This window comes from Podarcis cretensis (genome assembly GCF_951804945.1).
Source record: "Podarcis cretensis genome assembly, chromosome: 1".
Classification (NCBI taxonomy): Eukaryota; Metazoa; Chordata; class Lepidosauria; order Squamata; family Lacertidae; genus Podarcis; species Podarcis cretensis.
In genome coordinates this window covers 78,465,625-78,491,634 of record NC_137170.1, presented here as the reverse complement: position 1 = coordinate 78,491,634, position 26,010 = coordinate 78,465,625, and the positions used below count along the sequence as shown (strand labels likewise).

The window sequence follows — 26,010 nt, the reverse complement described above, 5'->3', positions numbered from 1 at the left end:
GCCTAAAGCTTGCCCTTTGTCTGATGCCAAAGGGGTGCATCTGGCAAGTGCAATTTTCTTGGGAGAAAACAAATCTGGAATTTAGCAGCCATTTTGTGACTGGTGCCCATGGCACACTCTCAAAATTTGAAATGTACCCACTGGCCCAAGAAGGTTGACCAACACTGCGCTACTTGATTGGGGAGGAAATGGAGAGAGAGAAAAGTTGAAAGCAATGTTATCGTTCTTTGGAAATAATTGGGTGGACCCAAAGATGCTTGTGTGAGTAGAAGGCACTTTTGCTAATGGATGGCAGCCCTCCAGATTTCTGCTACTTTACCCCTCCCATTATAGGTCTGTATCATGCCACAGACCATAGAATCATCAAGTTGAAAGGGTTCCTGAGGATCATCCAGCTGTTGCATTTCTCCTCCTCTCACCTTCCCACATTTCCTTGCCCAGTCCAAGCAAGGAAATATGCACACAGAAGTAGTTGTTGCATGCACACCACTCACTGAATCAGGAAACACAGATCTAAGTCACATGGACCACAGAATGTATGTATTAACCTGAATGGGTGGCATCAGTTTGCACTACCCTTCTTTCAATGGAATGCACCCTTAGATGTGCATCTCAATGTGGATGTCTGTATGGACGCACATGCAATTGCACATCACACTAAAAGCAACATAGCATGACCTGACCTCAAAGTTTAAAATATCTTAGGGCAGGGGAGTTGGTAGCATGAGAGCAGTGCAATTGGAAGTGGGGAGGAGAGACAGGATTTTCCGACATGCCACAAAAGTCCCTTCTAGGCCTAGAGACACCAGAAGGTTTGCAGGTAGGATACCCCATTTAGAAATGAGAAGGGAAATAAATAAATAAATAAATAAATAAATAAATAAATGGGGGAGCCTTATGTGTGCTCTATTTTAAAAAATGAAATTTTAGCTCCATCACTAGTAGAATAGCAGCTCCCTCTAGTGCATGAGTGCTGAAAGAACTTTTTGAGAAACCAACCGAACTGCAATTTGTAGCTTCAGCGGAGTGTATGTATCAGGCAAATATGTAAGGTTCCAAAAAACCTACACTTTTTATAGTTCAACTCCAGTAAACAGAGCCCAGTCCAACTCTCACAAACTATGAAAAGTCAATGGAACTAAATCCTCTACTGACAGGTCATTGAGGTTCAACTACTAGTGGTAGACCAGGTAGGGAACCTGTGTCCCCAACCCAATGAGCCCCAGCCCTCACAGCCAATGTTCAGGGTTGATGTTCAGCCCAACCATCTGAATGGCTACAGTTTTCTCACCACCACTCTAAGAAAATATTAGTACTGGACACCAGCACACTGTTAAGTGTAATGGATTTGTGACACAGATGCTAGCCTTGACTAAATGACAAAAGTAGGCTATGTATGTAATTGTTTAAAATCAATTCACATTATGCTTAATGAGCACATGCATTGATAAATGCTCTGCTTTCTGTATAGCTTTTAGGAAAATCCTAAAGTACCCCACACTCATCTACTTAACTGCTTTATTCCCTAGGATTGGAAGCATTCCCATGGGTCTGTCATCATGGACATTTTTAGCTCTTATGTGCCAGGCAAAAAAAATTCTCATTTTCCTGGGCTTTGGGAACTTAATGTGGAGTGATTTATGGCCTGTTCGGTGTTCTTTTTTTATATTGGGGTCTGTGCAGGATATTTTCCTTGTTATTGCTGGCACTGGATGAAAACATTTAGCATTTCTGTGTTTTATGGGCAGTATTCTACTAGTGAGTCCCATTAGCGCAAACATTTCTGCTTGTGTGATGGGCTTTCTCTCCTCAAATTCTGCTGCCCAAGCAGAAATCCTTGTATTTACAAAACATTCATGAAGTTCTATGTTGGATGCAGCGCTATACTTTTTATCTATTTCATTTGTTTTTGGTTTTTAAACATTTGTGTCAGCTGTTCTGTATTTTATATATTTGTATAAAACAATGCAAAATAATAATACATCCCCACCTGGAAATAAGCCCCATTGGATTTACTTCATCGAATTGTAGAGTTGGAAGGGCTGCCAAGGGTCATCTTGTTCAACCCCCTGCAATGCAGAATCCTAGGTGGGCCTGAACCACCAACCTTCTGGTTAACAGCCACATGTACTGACAACACATAGGATTTGGCTTGAGAACTTGAGCTCAATCTGCCAGTTTGCGGTTTTAAAAAATATTCCCAAACTACAGTATGCTCAAACAGTTAATGATAATCCCTCTTGCATTGCTGGATATACAATAAATTTAATGGTAAATGATATAAGTTCAAGAAAAGGAAGAAATCTTAGATAGTAACAGCTATCTGCCAAGTCATCTATGCCCTTTTCATATATATATATTTCTTTTTTCCAAAAGCGTTGGGGAATCTTCATTCATGAAGTGCCTTCCAGCAAAGCATAACTGCATATTTTTAATTGGAAAAAGAATCCCACTGAACTAGAAAGGGAAGATGGAAGAAAATATTCGGCACTACATATAAGGCATTATGTTCATGTGAGCAAAAAAAAAAAAAAAGTTTCTACAAGAGGGCTATTCTTTAAGAAGTCTTCCTACCCAAAATGCCTAATTACCCACAGCTTTTCATACTACAGAGATCAGCCTTGCTAAGTAGAGAACTTGAAAATATTAACCAAAACAGAAGGCTCAATGACTGACATCACCCTGAGGAGCGCTGCTAGATGCCGCCCGTGTTACACAGCCCTGCCTGGCCTCAACTGGAAGGCATATATTTAGTGTCGCCAGCCCCATGGTATGCAATGTTCTACCAGCAGGGACCCTCGCGTTTATCTTCTGGGTGCCTCATGAAGACCTTTTTATGCCAATAGGCCTTGGCTGCTGTTTAATTTTAATAGCTAGCCACCTTAATGATTATCTGTGGGGGTGTTTTTTATTGTGTTTTATACCTTAACATTGTACACTGCCCTAATATTGCATTTTCGGATGGTTTAGATCAAAGGATACACACACACACTTTGTGTGTGTGTGTGTGTGTGTGTGTGTGTGTGTGTATGATCTTCCCAGCATTACAACAGAAAGGTACGAACAGATCTGACAAATGAGACACCCTGTGGCCAAAAAACTAATGTATGCACAATTGGGGGTTCACCACCTTATTTATACTCTAGGTTTCTCCGTTTATCTTTCCAAAACAAAAACAAAATAGTTACGTAGTAGCACAAGAATATCAATATCAAAATAATACCAATAATAGATATGTAGTAGCACAAGAATATCAATTACAGTTTTGAGTTTACAAACAGCTGTGAAATCAGGCAACACAGTCCTTTGGGGAGCCCAAGAAGTATCCTTGTATTTCGGTAAGTGCCACCTTTTCTGTTTTGTTTTAACTATGTGCCTTTGCTGGGAATTGCTTTACTTATTTTGTAAACTGTATAAAGACTAATAGGCTCTGGCAAGCCTATTGTCTGTGAATAAATGCAGGTGGTCGTTTTCTGAGATTCTAAGTTAGCAGTCGCCATTGTGTCTTGAGACAGTTCCCAAGTGCCATACATTCTATGGCAAACGATGAAACGCTGCCGTAACTTTGTGCCCCCTTTTGTAAGGGGCAGCGCCTGCTGTAGACACGCTTGTATTCATAATGTGTTAGTCCTGTTGTCTTCCTTCCTTTGCACAAGCTGATATGAAACTGGCATTTTCTTATCAATATCTTTATGTGTTAAACAATACCAGGGTAAAATGCACAGTCCTTCAAAATACAGGAAGTTTGCTTGCCTCTCATCCACCTAGATAACCACAAACATACTGCCTCTGCAAGGATTCTATTATTGCTTATCTGCATTTCAGAGGAAGAGGGGGAAAACCACTATCCAGCAAAGCAGCGAAATAGAGAAAGGAAGCCAGTTCTCTCATTATTTGGAGTGATTTGATCTTCAGTCCAAGGTTTCTGGGTGGTATTTTTCTTTAGCACAGTAACTCAAATTTAATTGTAACTCAGAGTTCAGGTGTGCATATGATTCATAATAATTTGAGAGGGAAATGGGTGGAAGTCTCAATAACCTGGGATGCATATTATAGTAATTTCCCATCATCCTGATAGCAAACATATTTCAGTTACAACTGAGGTCCTGGCCTTTTTGGTTCACTAACATCCTAAACAGATTGAAGTGACGTCTCTCATTTAGACAACAGCTACAATTAAGTACCAATAATTATACACCAAAAACTAAGCTAACCCAATTTATCATGATGGGAGCTGGCCCCAGCTGAAACACACAATGCAATCTCATATGCCATTAGAGCATCAAAGCAAGAGCCTGGTCCAAACAAACAAACATCTTGCCAGTTACCTCTCTTAATCATGACCATGTTTGCAGGTGAGGGTTTTTAGTCATTTTTAAAGAATGTTACAATAATCAGAAGTTTTCAAGCTGGAAAACTAGCATGGGAAACAACAGCTCATCCGACTCACAAGACCCTTTTTAAAACCTTTGATGGTTTATTTCCTTTTGGGGGGTTTATTTGTTTCTGTTTAAAAAAAGCTTAGTGCTGAAAAGTGAATAAGGTGGAGAAATTAAGAGAACACATGCTGTTGGGTCTTTCAATTCACTATACTGTACTTTTTTTAAAAAAAGTATGCATTTTGTCTACACATATGCATACAGATCAAGAGGGAGGTTTAGAATAGCTGAAATAAAAGATAGAAGGCCTATTTTTGCCAGAGACAAGAACATGATAATTTGGCTTGATCTTTAATTGACTGTGGTTTCTGTGATTTTTATTCAACTAACAGAGGTTAAGTCAACAGTTCACTATTCCTCTTTACCCACAAATATCCAGGCTTTTTAAAGCAAACTAAAATTAGCCACACTGAAACCAATGAAATGAGTTATTTGTAACTTTAAAACAAAAACTTTTCCATTGTTTTCAGTGATATTTAGACTGAATTCATACATTTGTCCATGGCTTTATAACCATGGGTTGATATCCAATGAAGTCATACTCAGAGTAGACTCACTGATATCTATGGACTTATTATTTCAGCAGGTGTACTCAGAGTATGACTATCACTAGTTATTACTCATAGTTCAATAAGAGCATAGATAGGCACCATAGCTGTGTGCCCCTACCCTCCTGCTCTGCCTTTGTCATGGCAAGCCTACATTGCATTAAGCTGCACTACCTCATTGTGTCTGAATGATCTATTACTTAATATTGGTTAACAAATCAGGATAATAAACCAGGATCTATTATCCAGATTTGTAAACCAATATTAAACTTGAGTTCCCTGTTCGGATACAACAGGGAGCTTAGTGCAAAGCAGAATGTGAAAGGGAAGAGGAGAGTGTTATGTACTGAAGTTCTCACCCTGGGCCAGCAGGGGGATACTGTAGATAGTTATGCAAATGAAGGATCGAAAGTGACGTTCAGTGATTGGATAGTTTTAGAAAGTTGCTACAGTAACATTGTACTGGAGCTCTATATAAGCAGGCTGACGGAGCCCTTCAGTTCAGTTCTGTTCTGTTCTCTGAATAAACAAGAGCCGTGATGGACTATATGGAAGTGGCGGAAATGACTGGCAGAATCCGAGACCAGGGAGAAGAGTCGGTGGAGGAAGATTGGAAAAAAATTAAAGATTATTTACAGAAATACTGTAAAATTAAGGAGCTTTAGAAAAAAAGGTGGAATAAAGTTATATGGCTTTGGCAGAAATGTTAGAAGGAACCAGGTATAGATAGATTGTTAATGCATTAAAAGGGGAAAAAACTAGGTTACAATATGTTAAAATTAACTATAAGACAGAAAATAGATGAAGATGGAAAGGACTTGCTGAAATAGTTAATTGAAGTGGAATACAAAAAGGGAGGCGTTGAGGAAGTCAATGAAACAAGTGTATGAAAGTTAAGATCGAAAATATTGGAAGTGTTTTTAATTGTTTTTGTTTTGTTTGGTTAATTTAATGTTTTATGTAGTGTTTTTGTTTTTGTTTCTGTTTTTCTATGTTTAACTTTTCTTTTTTCTTTTTGTAATTTCCAAAATCTTAATAAATATTATTAAAATAATAATAATGAATAAACAAGAGCTGTTTGAAGAATCACTGTGCCGTCTGATATGTTCACCCACAACTTAACAGAGAGGGTCAAGGAAGGAGCACATAGCAACAGCACTCATCCATGGCTCTGTAATTCATCCAATCCCACTAACTAAAGGTTAGTTATCAAGGCTATGTTTGGACATTCATCTACTACTTCATGCCCTGGTTTATGAAGCAGTGGACTAACGTAGCCTGAGTTGCAGCTCAAGTTGGATTGGAGCCACAATGTCTCTGTTCCTTTGCAACGGTACGTTTCTTGATTGTGTACCTCTTTGGGGGGGAAACTGAAGCCACTGAGAGAAGCAAAGCAAGGCACAGCACAGCACAGTACTGCCTTATGAGAGAACATTTGCCAGTTAGGAGGGGAGAGAAAATTGATCACCCTGTTACAGCTGTACAATTCATTCATGGCAGGAAACAGGAGTTTTGTTAAGGAAAAGAAGTAATGCATGTACCCAATCCATCACAGGGAAAACTGAACATGGTGGCAGGATACTAGCTTCCAGGAGAAATAGACAGGCCACCTTTCATTAGCAGAAGCAAACACGGAATAATTTAACTCTGCCACTTCTTGAACTTTACTAATTGGTTGCTGAAGTTACTCTGCTTCCAAATACATTTTAATAAAATTATGCAATCACCATGTGTGATAAGAACTAATTACTTTTATGACTTATGCATCCCAGAGAAATTATAAAGGCTAATGAACCTTGCTGTTGATTTATCACACAGGGTAAGTCCGAAACTTAAGTCAGTCACCAGGAATTGATTACTGTTTAATGAATGCAAAACAGCACAGAGGTATTTATTAGTGATGAAAATGTATCAAATTGCATGTTGCCTGGAATTTATGTATTAATTTGCTAAAGACTGTTCCAGGAAAAATAAAATTAGTACGAAACAAGCAGGTTACGTGTTAGGATTATATGCAACTCTTATGAATTAGACAGAAGAAAGTCCTTAATCATGTGTTTTGGAGTCTTCCAAAGCCCTTTATAAGCATTGCCTAATTAATGCTCTCTAAACTCTCATTTTCTTGATGAGAAAATAGGCCAAGATGTTTAATTATTTGTTCAAGGTTACCAAGAGTTGCCGAAGATGATGAGCAATGTATTCCTCTTGAGAATTTCATTGTTTTAATCAACTACAAGGTATTTGCATGTGGAGTGCCTTCTGACCTTGACTTCATTCTCCCTTTTAGTTGTAATAAACATGTAAGAAAAGAAGTGGACCAACTTCATGATAATTTGCTGAACCCAAAGTTACAATGCGCTAATTATAAGCCAACTTTATTACAAAATGTACCTGAACATTTTTTTGGACTGGTATGCCATATAAAAGGTAATTCTTGGCATAAATCAATTTAAAAAATAATAATTATAAAAAGCTTCTACCAATTATGTATATATTTGTATACATATGTTTTATTAAACCTATATTGCAATGACCAGTGGTTGTAGCCAATGACAGTTTAAGTTTCAAGTTTCATATCATTATCATACCTCTGTATAAATATGCATCGTTATCTGTGCTTTACTTCCAATTGAAGAGACTATACTTCTGTTACCTGACACTGCTGAGACTGCAGATGTCTCTTCCAAAGTTTCCCTAGCCTAGCCCATCCATCTTTCTAGAAAGACATTTTAAACTAAATACATTTTCAAGTGCTCAAACTTTACTGCAACTTACATGATAACCCGTTTATAAGTCTTTGTCTAAAAACTGAGTATGATCTCTGTTCAATGTACATTGCTTTCTTTATTTCTTTGCTTTCTTCTGTATTACTTTCACTTTTGTATGCTGTTGATAAACTTATTAAACAGTACCATATTTTTCCGTGTGTAAGATGCCCCCATGTATAAGACACTCCCTATTTGGGGAGACTCCAAATTAAGAAAGTACCCTCAGCACTACCTTTGTATAAGACAAGCCCCAATTTTAAACCTAATTTTTTGGTAAACCCCCCCCCCAAAAAAAACCCCTAGTCTTATACACAGAAAAATACGGTATATATGTGTATAAAAAGAGTTTGCAACTGACATGGAAATGATAGGGAGATGCATTCACTCCACTCTGAAAAACAAGTTACAAAATGGGCAGAACATTACCTTTGCTGGCTTGCAAGGCAGGCCTAAAACTTTCCCAAAAGGTCTCAATCCAGACAGCCCAAGTATAGCACCATTACTTGACAAGGGAGATCTGAAGTTGTGTGAATACCTGGCTATCAATCCCAAGAAAAACAATTTACATTTGATGCCACTTATCTCACCACCAGTGCTAAAATTAATTGGTTGGAGGGGAGGAACCTTAATGATATTCACAAGCCATCTACACCCAGGTTTAGTCAAACCATGGCACTTGTAGCTTTCAGAAAACCGTAGCTAAGGAGTTTAGAGTGTATATTTCAAATAATAGCTGCATTTTGGTTTATGTAGTAGTTTGGGAAGAGCCAATTAGGTAGGCTCGCATATAATGCAAAATAGGATTATGTCTCTATCCTGAGTGAGATCCAATGCTGCTGTGGCAAATGCTGGGGTGGGGCAAATCATTTTGGTCTGGTGAAGTGGTGGAGCATATGCATCTGCCGCCTGGGACAGGCATGTGGAGCACACACACACACCCCGAGGGGGGAGGGGGGCTCACCGACTCTCCCCCACTCCGTTATACCTGACCCGGGAGCGGAAGTGCGGCTGGGTGCACGCTGGAGCCAGGCTCCAATGGGAGGTTGCTGTGAGGGCGCCTGGTTGCACTCCCTCCCAAAAATGTGCCAGGAACAATGGCCCCTTCAGGCCCCCCCCACACTACATCAGTGGTCTGGTGTACCCCATCATTGTCCTCCTTTCCAATTAGATGGGAGACATCCACTTCATTGCCTCTACTTGTGTGTTTCTGGCATTCAAACTGCTGCTACAGTGACATGCAATCTCACCACAGGGAAGCATCTCTTATGACAATGACAGCCATGTATGTGTGAGAAAGTCCTTTGTTTTACATAAATGCTGTGAAATCTCTAATACATCTCCTACACAGGGCTGGATTTATGTTTGATGAAGGCCCTAAACTACTGAAGGTAATGGGGCCCTTGATATGTCTAGCTGTCCTTTGTCAACAACAAATTGTTGCTGTTCTTTTGTGTTGAACATATGTTATATGGTAATTTATGGCCCTAATAGGTCCATACACAACACAGATCACTATTCCTGTATGTAGGTTTTATTTTATTTGTTTTTTATCTTACATTCTGGAAATGTACATCCAGGGTTTTTTCCCTTAAAATTTTTTTGCCCCCCCCCCCAAGAGATTGGAGCCCTAAGCTACAGCTTGTTTAGCTTATACGTAAATCTGGCACTGTTCCTACATTTCGTAATGTTCAGTCACCCCTTCAAGTACCAAAGAGTTGTGCGCAAAAAGAAGATGGGGCCCTGCAAAGCCTATGAAGTTAGGATACTTTTCATGCACAACTCTTGTTCAACAAAGGAAGTTCCCAACCTCACAATCCAAGATGAATATTCATCATGCCATATTAATGCTGAACAATCGTTCGTCCTAAATGACACTCAATTTAACAATTCTTATTTTCCAAAGTTTATGTTACATCATCCAAAAGCAAAAGGAGATGAAAACTGTTTTTCTCCCTGTCTGGTTTCTATTTGGTTGTACAGAGATGACATCCCAGATAAGTGTGATGCCTAAGGCAACTTGTGGAAGTGTACATCCTCTGACATAAAAAGACTATGCCGTATTTTTAGCAATCTGTGCAAGACTGATGAGTCCACAGTCATGTTGAGAGATTAGTGAGATGTGAGGACAGGACAGAATCATTTCAGGGACTGTTAACACAGCATGACCAAGCAAACAAACACACAGAAAAACACGTCATGTATTTGTTAAGCAATTTAAGGAATTCCAGGTTAAGATTTTTAGTGGGATCCCAATATTATAATTATTTAAGATATTACCTGCAATATTCAGTTATGGTATTAGTTAGGAACATAGTGGTGAAAAGCAAATCTACTACCATTTCCCACAAGAAAATTAGTGGCAAACTAACTACAAGTCTTAAAACACTTGTGAATATTTCTTCCAGTTCAAAGAATGTTTCAAGAGATGCTAAATATAAATGCTACTACACGTGTCATGTTTGGGGTGGGAGGCTGGGGGAAGTTGAGTTATTCAGCTTATGCACATAAATATCCTGATCAATATCTTGCAAAATTATTTCCAAATGAAAGTGAAATTATACTTATACCCCAGTTTTCAGTCACGATTGGCCCCAAAGCACACAGTAAAAGTATGTCTCTACTATGAATCAAGTAGCTATCTTAAGTGTTCAAATGTATATCCTCTAAAAGGATCTGAAACCTACAAAAAGGACTAAAATTAAAGGTCAGAGTTTCTCCAGCTACAAGCGTGGTTAAAAATATTGCCTTGACCAGTGCAACTGAAACATATGTCAGCAGACTATCAAGCCGACATGTTCAGGACATTGTGCATAAAAGTTGGCTATATCAAATACAATCTATTTGAATAAGTAATCTATCCACGGAAAGCCTCTTCTTCAAATTTTCAAAACAAAATATATGTTATTGATAACTTCACTTGTCAGACTATAAAATGCATCTGAATATACAGCCAGGACCAGAAAGATGAATAAATTTATTCATAAAAATGAATAAACAAATCTTTAGGTAACTGAATTGCTGGGGGTGTGTGTGTGGCAGTTTTTGCTTTACTTATTAAACAAACAGAATTATCTTTCTCCCCCCCCCCAAAAAAAAACAAACTACATTCCAGGCATACTTTAGCTGCATGTACAAGATTGGAGATAAGGCTGTTATATTTTCAAATGTCATAATTTGGCCTTTTGGATGACTGAGCATATTTTGAATCATTTTCAAAAACTTAAAAAAATATCAGCGCCTGTCAGCTGGCTAAGGCAATTAAAAACATTATCCCTGCTCCTACTTGCCAGATGCAGCTATTTTAAATATTGGCTGGTATGTTAAATGTCCCTGTGTGTTAGTAAAGATTTTAGAACTATGTAGTTTTTGACATGCTATAGAAGCTCTTACTATTCAAAAGCCTTATCCAAATTAGGGAAGGCGTTGGTTCCACTTGGATGAACCTAGTGGAATTTCAAATACAGTAGTACCTCGGGTTAAGAACTTAATTCGTTCCGGAGGTCTGTTCTTAACCTGAAACTGTTCTTAACCTGAGACACAACTTTAGCTAATGGGGACTCCCGCTGCCGCCATGCCACCAGAACACGATTTCTGTTCTCATCCTGAAGCAAAGTTCTTAACCCGAGGTACTATTTCTGGGTTAGCAGAGTCTGTAACCTGAAGCGTATGTAACCTGAAGCATCTGTAACCCGAGGTACCACTGTACAGGAGAAGATTGAGGATATTTGGAGGCCTTTTCACTGAAGCCATCTGAATTCCAGTTTCCAATATACTTTACAGGGCAAGAACCAACCTTGCCCTTTCACGAATGGACAAACTTCTTCATGGAATGGCTCACACAGGTATCTGGTTGGCCACTGTAACAAAGGGATGATGGACAGGCCTTTGGCCTGATCTAGCTGAGCTCTTCTGATGTAAGGGAGCCCAATGGAGCAGCTTTAAAACGGTGGGAGGCAATCTTTGCTGATTCCCCCTTCATCTGCAGCCTCCGGTCACATCCTACAGTGTTCCAGAAGGCCCCTCAATCTTTAGGACTTTAGGGTAAAAATTGGAAACCGAATCTGCAAATATCTCCTACACTCTTGCACCAGTGGGAACATCCTATTAGTTGAATGCTGCTCAAGGAAAGTGCAGATCCAGCCCATGGATTTTGCAACTGAACCCCCATTTCAACAGGAGAAGCCATATTCCTAGTATACAGTCCAGAGAAGTTAAAAAAAAAAAGATTGGACATCTGAAATACAGCCTCTAAAGTGGCTCAAAATAAACTGGATGTCAAATCCCGCTTTGATGCATTTTTGTGAGTACTGAATACATCAAAGGGAGCCGTTGAGCTGAGTGACATAAACGCAACTGCCTGCCTCAATGAGAAATGCAGGCAAAGTAAATGAAGTAATTTTTGGATGCTCATTACCTTAGTGAGGTCAAAGACAAAACAGGGTCTTGCTAAGAAAAATAAGTGGGCTTTTATATCCAAAGCAGCATGCAAAACAATGACATGTTTTCATAGGGAAATGAGATCTATGAGAGTGCATTATATCTAATGAATACATTCCATTATGGGGTTTTTTTTCTAGCCTGCTTAGAGCTTTCTACTCTATTCGTGGTTGAATACTGAACAACCTACAACAAATAAAGCCATTTTATACCACAATGGACTATTGGGTCATCTAGCCCAGTGCTGTCTGTCTACTCTGACTGGCAGGGCTCTCTGGTGTCGCCATCTACAGTGCCGTGATCCTTTTAACTGGACATGGCAGGTACTGAACCTGGGACCTTTGGCATGCAAATCACATATCCTGCTACCGTGTTATGGCCCCACTGCCTGTTCTACAAGCATCACACAATCAATCTATTGGGTCACAGCATCCAACTTTATCCAGATACTGATCTTCAAAAACTTAATAAGCACAGTGGGAATTAACAGAATGCCATCTGCATTTCACTCATTCCCATCACTCGTAGAGATTAATTTAGGGGGTTAATGTATTTACCATCCTCCCTCCAATTTAATGTCTGCTATGACCATTCATTTTTTTAAAAAAATAATGAATTATTGGCAGTTATTTCTTGCGGTAGATGCCTAGAGATCAACCATGAGCTGTGTGGAATGGAAGTTGCTTCTTTGAGAATGGTCCTTCTAAGTCTCACTAATAGGAGCTGCCACAAAATATGATGAATCACCATGGCGTTTTTGTAGCATATTGTGCTGGAGAAAATTTCCATCTCACAACCGTTACAGTCAAGGGAAGGGAAGGGCTTCTGTTAGAAGTTCCCTTACTATCAATATATAGTCTAAGAAAAAAGATGACGTGTTGTGCAAATAGATAGGATCACTGTAGTATAACTGCATTTACGGGTAAGTATTGTTATTTTTTTCAGCCAAAGACTCTGTCCCTGGTGCCAAGTGATCCCAGGTGGAAAAAAGGCCAATGTGGGATATACTTACCTCTTAATAGTTTGGACTACCTCTGAACAGGAGAACTGCAGTAGGATAGCTTCAAACGGCCTGTTTATCCCAGTAAAAATGTAAACGTGTTTCCTATCTATAATCTAGTAACTCAGTCTTGCTCTGCCTTTCCTTATTGTGTATTATCTTTTCTGCCCTTGCAACTTTCATTTATCCCACACAAATTACTACACACATGTTTTATGGCAGCTTAAATCAAAACTGCATATTTTGTTCTTCACTGCACCTCAGTCTCTGGTACCCCAAGCATCGGGTTTAATGAAATACATGTTGTTTTTCAAATGACCTGCTTTCTCAAGTCTCTGCACATCATTAATATTCTCCAGACTGCCTGCAAGAATTTATTAATTCATTTGAAATGCATTTTCCCTAAACAAAGAAGAGAAGCCTGCTACTCCTTCACCTCTTGCACTCCTGTCAACAACAACATTAGTGAAAGGCAAATACTTATATCTAATGCTAATATCTGAATTGATCCATGGGGTGTTTTGCAGGTTGTTAAAGTTTATTAGCCATCACAGATTATCAGGAAAAAAATGTTTAGTTGGCTAATTACTACAGCTGTTGCTGTCAGAAGTGCATGAGCTTCTTACAGCACATACAGAAGAATCAACTCCTGGAAGCTTCTTACCAGCGAGATAATCTACATTGCAATGCATGTCTCCTAGTGGAAATAAGCTGTGCATCCAAGCCACGGGGGACCAATAATAGTGACCCCCCAAAATATATAAGGGAGTAGGTGGTCCCTGAGCTATTCTGGACCTAAGTTGTTAAGGGCTTTTAAATGAATACAAGCACCTTTAACCTGGCCTGGTTAGAAAATTCTAATCATTTATTTGCAGGGCTTCCAGCAAACAGAAGGCCCTCACAGCATTTCTCCCCACCCGGCCCCCACAGGTTGTTTTTTTAATTACTCCAGGGGGTGGGGCAGGGAAGAATGCAAAATTAGCACCACCATGATGAGTTGTGTTGGGGTTTTTATAAGCCACTCTCTTGGAGGAATTGGACCATTTTGCTTTTCAGTACATCTGAGCAATCTTTGCCCTGTCCCGAATAGAACACATTACTAGTATTCCCCCTCCGGCTCCCTCTGCTTTGTCTGAGTGTGATATCTTCTGAGCAAAAAATATTATACTTGAAGTGGCATTAAAAGAGCTATAGCATCTCATCACTTTCAGGTATGCTTACAATCAGAGGGGGAAATGAATTGGTGATTTATATATTAGTAATGCTTTGCAACAGCTAAATTCACAGAATTAATAAAACACAGCAACATACAGCTCAGAATACAGTCCTACGGAATAATTACATTATCCCTGTGCTTGAATAGCTTATTCTGGGAGCTGCATTTCAAGCAAATGAGCAGTGCCAAAGACAGGAATAAAAAAAGCTTAAGTCTATTTCCAGTACACTAAAATTACAAATATTTTATTCTGACGAGGTATTAAAGCATTATGTGCCTGTATTTCTTAGAAATTAAACTTTAAGGAACTCATAGCAGGAGAAAATAGCATCAACAAGCTGCAATGTTATAGTGATCACTGGCCAAAAACAGTTGGTAATTTCCAGTAACTCATCTAAATGACTTTTTGAATTGGAAGAGTCACAGCTCAGCGGTAGAGATTAGTTATGGAATTTGCTCCCACAATAAGTAGTGATGGGCAACAACTTGGATGGCTTCAAAAGCGGATTAGACAAATTCATGGATGATATGGCTCTCGATAGCTACTAGCCACAATGGCTAGGCACCACCTCCATTGTCTGAGGCAGTGTATACTTTCCAATGTCAGCTGCGGGGACCACAAGTCAGGAGAGTGCTGTTTGCACTTAGGTCCTGCTTTCAGGCTTCCTGCAGGCATCTGGTTGGCCACTAGATGGTCCATTGGCCTGATCCAACAGGTTCTTCTTATGTTCGTAACCCAGAAGGTACCAGGTAGGGCAGGGAAGATATTCCTTTCTGAAACCTTGGAGAGCTCCTGCCAGTCAGTGAACATAACACTCAATGAGATGAACCAATGGTCTCTCACTACAAGGCAGCTTCTTTTGTTGTTCCTTAAAGCACAGTCACACGGCCTCAATTCTTTTCCAGGTCATATGGAAATAAGCAGAGTTGCCTAACAGGCCTTACCTTTTAAGAGAAATAAGCTGGTGCATCTCTCAAACAAAAATTATTCACAGTTGTGTAGAAACAGAGTGTTCAGTAGTCACAGGCACCTAGCTAGGTTGCTAAAGTCAGGAAGCAAGTTTATCCTATGTGATTCCTCAAAAATCTTACCAGCCCCATAACTTCTGCAAAGCGAAAGCTTTCCGGTTCACATTTTGGGGGGCTAATTCATACACTACTACATGTGAGCCATCTCAACCTGTCCTTCGACATATGAGTGTGTCCACAAGGTGCAAGGTCTACAGAAGTATGGGGTGGGGCTTGAAGGCTTTCTTGCCTTCATTCCTCCCCTAGCCCAGCTGCCGGTGTCACCAGTGTGAGAAGGGAAAGACAAAAGCCTCTCGGAAGCAGCAGGCACGAGAGAGCTCCTTCAAAAGGTGTTTTTGCACAGGGCTTTAATACCCACACAGATGATGAGAGATTAGATATTGCTGCAGTGGCTGCAAGATGTTTTTTCTCTGCTAGGAACAGGGTTTTGCAGCCAACGCAGGATTCAACCCTGTCCTCTTGCCTATCAGCTGGCTTCACCAGTGATTGGGCTTCACAGGCTAAATTGGACCCTGTGGCAGGCCAGGATTGGCCCATAGGCCAGAATTTTCCTACCCCTGAAATAGACCATATAAATAAATAATTGCAATGACTACCTGCTGCAGGGGGGAAGCAATTCAATGACTGTGAAAATTGCAAACCAAAAAAAAGCATGCGGTCCGATGGAAGACACTACACACATTACATTTCTTCACATGGGCACATGTATGGCCAAGGACAGAGCTGCTTTACCCGGGGGGGGGGGAGAGACATATTGAGTGAATCAGCCCAAAAAGACTATTGAAATTGAAGCTGATAAAGTTTCACAAACCAAAATTAGACTGTCCCGCCTCTACTGCTCTTAATTTCAGCAGCATTGCTAATTAAGGAATGGAAGCCCATTTGTTTTCTACAGAGTGTAACTATTAGGTTTAAAGTTTCAGCTGAATTGTATCACAGGACGTTTAATTTGTGTACACGGTTGCAGTCACTGCAAATACAGGCAAATTTATCACTCATCTGTATGCATGAAAATTTAGGCCTGTAATTTCCATGTTGAATATTGCTTAGTGATCAGGCTTCACAGACTGATGAACGTAATTTCCATAATGAATCAGGAGCAAACATAAATCAAACCATACATACTTACAAATAAGAGAAAGCAAATTAACAGACCTACTTTACAAACCTCAGGAGATGCTCACACTTTTGTTAGGAGCTTGCTCTGCACAAGACTAGCACAATTTAGAGAGTGAATTAAGGCGGGGGGGCTAGGCCAAGATTTGCAACTGCAAGCGCAATGCATGGCATCGATACACAATACACCTAGATATCAGGGAATTTTAGCTAAACCATTAAATGAGTGAGAGTGGGACTAATTGAGTGGAAAGTTAATCTGTATTAAAATGCCTTCAGGTGTGTGATATTTAAAGATTGCTCCCTTTAAATGCTGATGAATTCTTTCATACAAATATTTGTTTCTTCCATGCCAACTTGGTTGTTAGAATTTCTATAGCACCAAGTTGTGTGCTCTTTTGATGCAGGCAGGTAGAGGATGAGGGAAGAAGGACAGTGACACCGGGCACTTTCAGATGATCTGTTAATGGAGCATTCATCCCGAATTGCTTGAAGTGAGATAAGACTACATTAGCTATTTAATGAACATTCATTGTGATTTGTCTGCGTTGAGATCACTGCTGTGTCAAAACAAGTGCTCCCCCCCACACACTTTCCAGTGCATTTTCCATGGCACCTGCCTTATCACAAAACACCAGAACTTTGGGGGGGGGGAGAGCATTTGTTGAGGAAGACCTCTCAATCAGCTGTAAGTGCACATCCTGAATTTGCTGGTATGTGACTGAATCCCACTTGAAAATAGTGACAGCCTGGAAAAGCCCAGTGATAGGAGAGACAGGAAAGTGATATAACCCAAAGCACACCTTATAGGACTTGCATAATACATTTTTCTCATATAAATCCCCTCAACAGGAGATCAGCAGTTGGCGGGGGGAGGGGGGCTTATAAAATAAGTTGAGAACCATATGAAACTGTATTATTGGATACGATTCTATTGTATTGAAAACTGTAAATTTATGCTAAGAAGTAGTGGAGGGTGGATTGAAGATATAAACTCTGCATAAGTGAGAAAAATATCTCAGCAGTGAACTCTTCAGTCTATAAATGCCCGCTTAGAGCAATCATAGCTAGCAGCAAGTTACTGCACAAGAAACATTCAAATCACCAACCTGGTTCCTGGAGAGGAACCATTGCAGAATTTAAAAATGGAGGAAATAGACTATTCAGCAGCCTAATCCTATTATTTTGGCCAAGAGCCAATGGACACACAGCAGCAGAGTCAAAAGCAGGATAACTGCAGAGACCAAAGCTAACACAGCACATGCCCACAGTTCCTTGATACTCTCCCACCACCCACCAAACATGGACTTTCCACACTAACACTCCCATATTTCCTATACGTGGAAGCCTATGAACAACAACAGCTAAACAGTTGATGGCACCTGTAATGCAAATGAGAGGTAATATTCCATATGGAATTGTGGCACAAAACACAGGTCTGGATTCAGTTCTCCTTAAAAATTGTTCTTTTTGTTCTCTATTTTGATGAACAGGAGAGTGCAAGATCTCCTTTTCCTATTTTACAGCTTTGCAAGCCAGGAAGAATTTAGGGAATCAGCTGACTGGTCACCAGAAGTCAACAGCCTAGGCTTCTTCTCATTTATGTCATAAAGAATAACCCAGTTGTTAACTTCCACCCACCTTTCCAGAGCTGTGTTTCACTCACATCTTTTCTTCACCCCAGCGCGCTCCAATGTAAAGCACTCCTTGCCAGCCAACCCGCCTTTTCCTCTTCCTTAAAAAGTGCACGCTAGCCCAAGGAATCTTTGAGCCTTTGTCTGCCACTATCCACCCCCTCTGGGATTTCTGGGTCACATCTAAATGGTAAGTCACTTGAGTTTAATATGTTCCTAAAGTATAATAATGATGGTGTAGCTTACTCAGATAAAACTGTACTACTAGGACATAATTCGTTCTTGGTGTTATTAACTCATGATACGTACATGGTGGTCACATGCAGATTGGCACCCAGATCCTATTACAGAGCCTGTGCCAGTACAAAGGTTAAAGTTTTTTTAGCTGTCACAACCAAGTAATGGAGGTGCAGACTTCTTCATGAGACACATCATCCTGAAGAAGTCAGAGCAGGGCGGCAGGTGTGTGTGTGTGTGTGTGTGTGTGTGTGTGTGACACTGATAATGATGCATCTGCAGTTGCAAAAACAATTCTGAAGTAGGCAAGGAGTGAGAAGTGGGGGAGAAGGAATGGGGCTGGCAGGCAAGTGGCAGGACAACCCTTGGCCACCTCTGAAATTAGGTAAAGGTTGTGATGCATCATTTGGGAGCCCCCTGGGCAGTGTACAGCCTTCAGTTCAGCTTAGCAGGGCCTCCAATGGTGGCTTGCTAGGTTTTGGCAATTTCCCATTTGGTAAGTCATGGGCAGGTAGCAAAGCAAGTGGCTTATTATGTCCCTGACAGGCTTCCATACATGGTTGGTTTGTTAGTTAGTGGGTCACAAGTTGACTGAGCCTGCTTTAGACCCTTAGCAGTTCTAATTAATTCACTGAGTGACCTGTAAATACAATGAACCACAAACACCATAACAGATGTCAGTATTACTAGCCCTATTGCTGGGTGGCACTGTGGTCTATACCACTAAACCTCTTGGGCTTGCCAATAGGAAGGTCGGCAGTTCGAATCCCGGCAATGGAGTGAGTTCCTGTTGCTCTGCCCCAGCTCCTGCCAACCTAGCAGTTCAAAAGCACACCAGTGCAAGTAGATAAATAGGTACTGCTGTGGCAGGAAGGTAAACAGTGTTTCTGTGCGCTCTGGTTTCTGTTACGGTGTTCCGTTGCGCCAGAAGCGGTTTAGTCATGCTAGCCACATGACCTGGAAAGCTGTCTGTGGACAAACACTGGCTCCCTCCGCCTGAAAGTGAGATGAGCGCCACAACCCCATAGTCGCCTTTCACTGGACTTAACCATCCAGGGGTCCTTTACCTTTACCTTTACCTATTGCTTGGAGTGTAGCATGATCCTTCAACTAAATCACATCAACTAGAAACAAGAATAGAGTGTGTAGTGTAGAGCAGACATGCCTATTTTTTCACCACGCTGGAAAGATAAGGACTTAAAACATACAACACACACTTCTTAGGCTATCACAACCATACTTGGGTGCACGTAGTTTGTTAAAATTTGCTGCTTGGAAACGCAGTTGAATACAGCTTGGAAAAAAACTTGCTGTGCAATTTGTGCGAACACTCACATTAATTTCCCCAATAGCCGCAGCCTCATTACTGCCAGATTTGTGCATCCCATTATGATGCTGACATTGGCATTTGTGTGATTAGTGAGGAAATTACTGATTCATTCAGATTTAGCATGATCTTTATTGCTCTTAATTAAGCAACGGAATGTGAAAACTGTTATGACATTTTAATTATCTGAATGCAATACAATTTGTATATTTTCTTTTTTTAAAAAATATACATCTGGTGGGATCAGTATCTTGATCAGTTACAAGTAACTGACTAACCTTCTGCTGGAAACTGAATTTCCTCTGCTCCATCCCCCAATTTCATTATCTCTTGTTAATAATCATCTATGGCAGTTAAAGAAATGAATGCTTACTCTTCAAGATCCAAGATCTCTAGGATCTTAAAATAGCTACTGTAAAAGTTTAGGATGGTTTTTACTCTTTTACTTATTGATGATATTCTCCATGACAGAAGATCTCCCAAATTCTGAACTCTGTTGCATGGGGGACAACTACAAGTGCAGCAGGCTCTGCACTGCAGATTTTCACCATCAAACATCTAGAGGGTGGCAGAGCAGAAGGAGTCAGCTATTGAGAGGTCCCAGCTTTTCCCCTCATCGCATGAGCAATTCCATAGGACTATGTGGCATCAAAAGAACAGTCTCTCAACTAGTGGCAACTGTGGTGCATTTGTTTGTAGTGCAGAGATGGACGACTTGCTGGACTACAACTCCTGTCATTTCTGACCAATATCCATGCTGGATGGAGCTGATGGGAGTTGCAGTCCAACGTCATTTAGAACAGTGTTTCCCAACCTTGGGCCTCCAGCTGTTTTTGGACTACAACTCCCATCATCCCTAGCTAGCAAGACCAGTGGTCAGGGATGATGGGAATTGTAGTTCAAAAACAGCTGGAGGCCCAAGGTTGGGAAACACTGATTTAGAAGACCACTATCTCTGATGGCCCCCATCTGTGCTATGCATTTAAAGCGGCGTTTAAACAGTCATGGCTTCCCCCATAGAATCCAGGGAACTGCAGTTTGTTAAAGGTGCTGAGAGTCATCAGGAGACACCTATTCCCCCCACAGAGCTACAATTCCCCGAATGGTTTAACAACCCATCCCTCTTCCCAGAGAACTCTGGGTATTGTAGTTCTGTGGGTGGGAATACAGGTTTCCTAAAAAAAATCTCAGCACCCTGAAACTGCAGCTCCCATGATTATTAGGGGAAAGCTGCAGCTGTTAAAAGTGGTGGCATAGTGCTTTTAATGTATAGTGTGGATGGGGCCTGATATGGTAAAAATATGTTCATTGCAAAAGTCTAAGCCAGGAATTACACATTTATTCTTCTTCTTCTTTGGCGATCACTCATAGCCAAGGGAGATTGTCTTCCATAAACACAGTTTTAACAATGAGTCCGTAAGTGACTGTGGAGGCCAATTCTGGATCCACACGTCCTTCCACAGTGGGGACATTGGTTTCTGGGCAGGAGTTGATCACGGTGTGGATTTGCCAAGCATGCCTTTCTCTTAGCACGTTTCTCCCTTGCGTCCTGAGTTCATGTGTCTTCAAAGCCCATGACACCTTTGGTAATGGCTGTTCTTCAAGTGGAGCACTTGCAGGGCAGTGTTTCCCAGTTGTCAGTGTTTATACCACATTTTTTAAATTTGCCTTGAGATAGCATTTAAACCTCTTTTGTTGACCACTAGCATTATGCTTTCCATTTTTAAGTTCGGAATAGAGTAGTTGCTTTGGAAGACGATCATCAGGCATCCGCACATGACCAGTCCCATGAAGTTGATGTTGAAGAATCATTGCTTCAACACTAGTGATCTTTGCTTCTTCCAGTACACTGATATTAGTTCGCCTGCCTTCCCAAGTGATGTGTAAAAATTTTTGGAGACACCGTTGGTGGAATCTTTCTGGGAGAGTTGTGTACAGCTGTTAAACAAATGAAAAACAACAAAGCCAGTGGACCTGATGGGATACCTGCCAAAATCTTCAAAGTGGGCAAAATTGAACTTACACAACAACTTCACAAGCTCATCAAAAAAATCTGGGAAAGAGAAGATATCCCAGCAGACTTTAGGGATGTCAAAATTACCCATCTCTTTTAAAAAGGTGACAGAACTAATTGTGGAAACTATTGAGGCATCTATTAGCTGTGGCCAGCAAAATTCTTGCAAGGATCTTAGCAAATCCTCTATTAACAATATCCAAGGGTGACACTTCCTGAATCCCAAAATGGTTTTCAGCCTTCTAGGGGGACAGTGGACACAATTTTCACCGCTCAACAGCTTCAAGAAAAATGCAGAGAGCAAAACCAATCCCTGTATATGGCGTTTATTGACCTAAGGCTTTCGGCACTGTAAATCGTAATGCCCTGTGGACTGTCCTTCTGAAAATTGGCTGCGCAGATAAATCTGTAAACATCATTTGACTCCTCCATGATAATACAACAGCAACAATCACATATAACAATGGCTCTCAAAGTGAACCATTCACAGTGGTATCAGGTGTTAAACAGGGTTGTGTTATTGCTCTATTCATTATTTTCATTGCCATGATCCTACACTTTGTCGAAGGGAAACTCTCCACCAGAGTAGAAATCATATATCGAATAGATGGAAAGCAAGCTCTTCAATCTGAGCAAGCTGAAAGCAAAGAGTAAGGTTACCGTAACTTCCGTCATAGAGCTTCAGTATGCTGATGACAACATAGTGTGTGCACGCTCAGAGGATGACCTCCAAACCATCCTAAATATCTTTGCAGATGCTTACGAAAAGTTTGGCCTATCACCCAACATCCAAAAAACCAAAGTGCTGCACCAACAAGTACAAAACAACCCCTCTGCAGCACCACAAATCCAACTCAATGGTGTAACATTGGAAAATGTCAATCACTTCTCCTACTTAGGCAGTTATCTTTCCACAAGGGCCAACATTGATGCCAAAATCCAGCATCGGCTGAGCTCTGCAAGTGCGGCTTTCTTCCAATTGAAGTGCAGCGTGTTTGAGGACCGGGACATTCGCAGGGAAACCAAAATGCTTGTTTACAAAGCTATTGTACTACCAACCTTACTATATGCTTGTGAAACATGGACCACATGTTTATATGCTAAGCTAAGTACATGAGACTAGAAAAAAACTCAGGAGGTTTGTAAGAATTTGAGCAATCCTTATATGAATGAATGACTTGGAAGAAGTGGAACCAGTATTTGGATCAGCTTGGTTTCTACATTGTTTCATAAATTCTAGAAGATATTTGAGTGCTGCCTACATGCTACCTATATGTTGCATGCTCATGGAAATTCACATGGGAGAAAAGTTATTGGGATCAGAGAATGATTTACAGCAAAGCAATGCACAGAAAGGGTTAAACACACACCCCCCCCCCCGGCATACAACACGACTCCTTCGCTTCAAATTTAATCACCTGAAGGCATTTTCCTTTCTTAAATGGCACTGGAGCTCTTATATGTAGAATGCAGTTCGCCTCTCATATAGGAGCTCTTGGGACTTTTTCCATCCTCTCTCAATAGGCAGCATTTTCCCAGTTAATAAACAAGTTGCCATGTTAAAAGGCAACAGCATCTGTGCAACAGCAACCTCCTCTCCCAAGCCTGTCGTTAGTGGTGAACTGTAATTTGCTAAAACACTTTCCTAATGTTTGGTATGAGTTCAAGCAGAAAGCATACTGCTCTTTTTAAAATGAAGTACTCTCCCAAGATCAACATTTTTCTCCAAAGCTAATAGGTTTGGGAATAGCCGGGGGTGATTTTTGGCTACCAATCCTGATGAGGAATTTAAGACAAAAGCGCAAAGTAACATACAGATTATATGCGGAAATATTCTGGAAGTTTGCTGTTCTCTAAGAATCTATCTGCTTCAGTCGCACAATATACCTGTATGCCGAGACCCTTCTAAACCCTGGATCTAGCAAGCGCTAAAGAATAAGTCAGACTAGCTTCCTGTTGAGGTGGTCGCCTAGCCGGGGTGATGGACCATTAAGGGAAACAAAGAAAAGAGGGGTTCTGTGCAGTGGCGTAGCGTGGGTTGTCAGCACCCGGGGCAAGGCAAGTAATTTGCACCCCCTAACCCGTGGATTTGCGCCCCCTAACCCTAACCCCCAGATGTTGCGCCCAGTGCGGCCAGCCCCCCCTGCACCCCCCACGCTATGCCACTGGTTCTGTGTGAGATGGCAAATGGGGTGGGGCCCCTCCCCCAGCTGGCTGTTCGTTAGAAGGACCAAGCTTGTGAACTTCAAGTTAAGTTAAAGACAGTTACTGGCCCAGTTTATGAATAACAGTAAGCAGGGAGGAAATAAATTAGAGGACAGACTTAGTATTACATGTGAACCAGGCAAGGCAAGGCAAGAACAGTGAAAGGTGAATCTATCAATTTCTATTCCTCTCTAAGGCCACAATCACACCATACATTTAAAGCACTATTATACAGTGAAAGCACCTCCGGGTGCAAGTAGATAAATAGGGACCGCTTACCAGCGGGAAGGTAAACGGCGTTTCCGTGTGCGGCTCTGGCTCGCCAGAGCAGCGATGTCACGCTGGCCACGTGACCCGGAAGTGTCTCCGGACAGCGCTGGCCCCTGGCCTCTTAAGTGAGATGGGCGCACAACCCCAGAGTCTGTCAAGACTGGCCCGTACGGGCAGGGGTACCTTTACCTTTACCTTTACCTCGGGTTACAGACGCTTCACGTACAGACGCTTCAGTACCTTGGGTTAAGGACTTTCTTTCAGGATGAGAACAGAAATCATGCTCTGGCGGTGCGGCGGCAGCGGGAGGCCCCATTACCTAAAGTGGTGCTTCAGGTTAAGAACAGTTTCAGGTTAAGAATGGACCTCCGGAACAAATTAAATTCTTAACCTGAGATACCACTGTATTACTTTAAAAAGTCCTAGCATACCCAAGGAATCATGGAAGCTGTATTTTGTTAAGCGTGCTGAGAGTTCATAGGACACCCCTATTTCCCTCACAGAGTTATGATGCCCAGAGTAGTTTAACAATCAAGCACCCTCCACAGGAAACTAGGAACTGTAGCTCTGTGAGGTGAATAGTGATCTCCTAACAATTCTTAGCAAATTACTGCTCCCAGAATTCTTTGACAGAAGCTATAACTGTTTAATGTGGCATCATACTGCTTTAAATGTATGGTGCTAAAGTGGCCCAAATCTTCCATTTCCCCCCCCCCCCCAATCTTAAGTTAAATTTTTCACATTTCCACAGCAGTTTGCAATTTAAAAAAAAAACCCTCACAAAAATACATCAACATCTTAGTGTGACATTCTCCAGATACATAATTTTTTTGAAAGCATTTCCCCCCCTAATATCACACAATTTTGATAAGCTATTTTCACTAACACATGGAGAAGAGGGGTGGACACAAATTGTTTATGGCTTACTGTCATGTGTGAACTGGGTATTTGCATGGTGCAGTTCTCCATTACACCCTTACTTGGTTATTACACCCAACATGGCTATGTTGGTTTATGGTTAAAACCATCCTAACATACTGATGCCATTAGACTGTATAAAACATAAAAGTTACAAATCATTTATATTATACAATAGCTTCAGAAACAGTGAAGTATAAGGAGTGAAGCAGATTTTCCATTTAAAGCACAGTGTTCCTCTGTTCAGCTATAGCAATCAATCAATCAGCTGCCTAATCTCATGTATTCTAAGACTAATTTACAGGGGGAAAGAGTCTGATAAAACTAGTCTTCCTGCAGTAAATGATCTAATTTGAGAGGACTGCTCCTTCCTCCAAGACATATTGATTTAATAGTCTATTTAAACTTTATTGGTAGGAAAATACATAGAATAAAAGAGAATGCAATAGTCCTCTGGAAAAGAACAGAGAATGTGGGTGAAATAGTTTACTAAGAGGTTGGCACTAGTGAAGAAGCGCAGAACATTCACTGCTCCAGCTCCCTAGACAGCATAGCACAACAACAAAACACAGATTTTAAAATAAATTAATTGGTTATTTCAAAATGTGCTTGGTATTGCCAAATACTATAAAAGGGTTGAGGGAGTGGAGGAAGAATATACACAAGTTACCTATGGATTACAAGAGTGCCACACATTGCAAATACTTCTGCAAATGTGCTGAACTATAAACAATAGGCTACAATTCTCAGAGGTTTAAACAGTCAATCCCTCTTCTCAGGGAACCTCGGGAACTGCCACACTTTGAGGAGAACAGGGATCTCTTAACAATTATCAGTACCCTTAACAAACTG

General features: G+C 40.8%; 1 protein-coding gene across 8 annotated transcripts in view; it reads right to left on the bottom strand.

Annotated features, from left to right (window-relative positions):
* Window positions 1-26,010, bottom strand: part of CHID1 (chitinase domain containing 1) — a 129,741-nt gene that overhangs the window by 42,222 nt on the left and 61,509 nt on the right. The window lies entirely within an intron of this gene.